The following is a 2,216-nucleotide window of genomic DNA, read 5'->3' as shown; positions in this document are numbered from 1 at the left end:
CAGTCGGAGCAACTGTTGATTGAAGGAACTGGCCAAGAGGCAGGGGGAACAGAACCACTTGAACCACAAAATGAGGCTACAACATCCAGGGGGAATGAGGGTACACTTGAACAAAACGAACTAACAAAAATAAACTCTCAAACACAAAATGAACCAGAACCAACAGTTGAGCTAACTGTTGAGTCAGAACCCCAAGAAGCCTCACCATCCTTAATCGTACCAAAGAAGTGGAAACACCAAAAATCTCACCCCCTTTCAAAATTGACCAGTGACTTGAATTCGGGAAGGAAAACAAGTTCGTCCCTCAACAATTTCTTTGCATTTCATGCGTTCCTCTCACAAATTGAACCGGCAAACATCACCATGGCACTTGAAGATCCGAGTTGGGTGATGGAAATGCAAGAGGAACTTAATCAATTCAAAAGGAATGAGGTATGGTATCTTGTCCCAAGACCTATTGGTTGTACTGTGATTGGTACCAAATGGGTCTTTAACAATAAGCTAGATGATTCGGGCAATATCGTAAGGAATAAAACTAGACTAGTGGTGCAAGGATTTAAACAACAAGAATGTATTAATTATAATGAAACCTTCGCACCATACGTATGCTAATAGCTTATGCAGCTCACAAAGGCATCAAACTTTATCAAATGGATGTCAAAACGGCTTTTCTAAATGGTTATTTAGAAGAGGAAGTCTTTGTGGAGCAAACACCGGGTTTTATGAACAATGAATTTCCAAACCATGTTTTTAAATTGGACAAAGCTCTTTATGGTTTAAAACAAGCTCCAAGAGCTTGGTATGATCGCTTGTCAAAATTTCTTTTGGAAAATGTTTTTGTGCGTGGATTGGTTGATAAAACATTGTTCATAAAGTCACAATGTGGTGAACTGTTGATTGTACAGATTTATGTCGATAATATAATATTTGGTGTAACGAATGAACTCCTTTACTTGTACTTTTCGGAACTAATGAAATCTGAGTTTGAGATGAGTATGATGGGAGAACTAGGGTTCTTCCTTGGGATTCAAATCAAGCAAACTAGAGATGGTGTGATGATTCATCAACAAAAGTACATAAAGGAGATTCTATGTAAGTTCGGTATGACTAATTCTAAACTTTTTCTACACCTATGGTTTCGTCTACCAAGCTTGACAAAGATGAGAATGGTAAGAAAGTTGATGAAGCGATGTATCCAGGTATGACCGGTTCATTACTTTATTTAACCGCTAGTCGTCTGGATATTTTATATAGTGTATGTCTATGTGCTCGTTTCCAAGCTAGTCCTAGAGAATCGCATTTCATTGCCGTAAAACGTATTCTTAGGTACTTGGTTGGAAGGTCTAATTTGTATCTTTGTATCCCTCACATTGTCCTTTTGAGCTTTTAGGATACTCGGATGCGGATTATGCCGGAAGCGTTGTTGATCGAAAGAGTACATCCGGGATGGCTACTTTCTTAGGTCCGTGTTTGATCTCATGGGCGTCTAAGAAACAAAACACCGTTGCTCTTTCAACCGCCGAAAGCGAGTACGTAAGTGCCGCATTGTGCTGCGCGCAAGTTCTTTGGGTTCGACAACAACTAAGGGACTATGGTATTATCTTTGATTCAACTCCTATTTAATGTGATAATACTAGTGCCATTAACATTTCAAAGAACCCAATACAACACTCAAGGACTAAGCATATTGACATAAGACATCATTTTTTACGTGATCATGTGGAAAAAGCTCAAATTCGTCTTAAATTTTGTAGAACGGAAAATCAAATAGCCGACATTTTTACAAAACCGCTTGAAAGAGAACAATTCGTAAAACTTCGGTTGGAAATTAGTTTGTTGGATTCCGCGTAAAATTTTATGACGACTTGCCCTCGATGATTGACTAGAGTAGATGTTTACATGTTTTAATATAAGTGATTATGTATTAATATTACTCAATGAATTAGATGATTAATTTGCATGTAAATCCAATGGGTAAATATATTGTTTACATGGAGCCACTCAATTGCCATCAATCTATCATATCCTACTTTATCGACTACCCATGTAACTAGCCGCCCAAACCTACCCAAAACCGGCTACACACTCTATCCCTCAACCAATCAAATAAAAGCAAAATACTATTCACCTACACCTCATTTACTACATGTAACTTTTTCCACATTTAAATGATGACTTCTCTTTTCACTTTCAAAATATTCAAAAAACTCCATCTT

At 37.6% G+C, this 2,216-nt stretch overlaps 1 pseudogene; it reads left to right on the top strand.

The window, feature by feature from the left end:
• Positions 1-1,132: 1,132 nt before the first annotated feature.
• On the top strand, positions 1,133-1,851 carry LOC141648909 (secreted RxLR effector protein 161-like; annotated as a pseudogene).
• The last annotated feature ends 365 nt before the right edge of the window (positions 1,852-2,216 follow it).

Source organism: Silene latifolia, chromosome 3 (assembly GCF_048544455.1).
Source record: "Silene latifolia isolate original U9 population chromosome 3, ASM4854445v1, whole genome shotgun sequence".
Lineage (NCBI taxonomy): Eukaryota > Viridiplantae > Streptophyta > Magnoliopsida > Caryophyllales > Caryophyllaceae > Silene > Silene latifolia.
The sequence above is the reverse complement of the archived record's forward strand: the minus strand, read 5'-3'. Positions and strand labels throughout refer to the sequence as shown.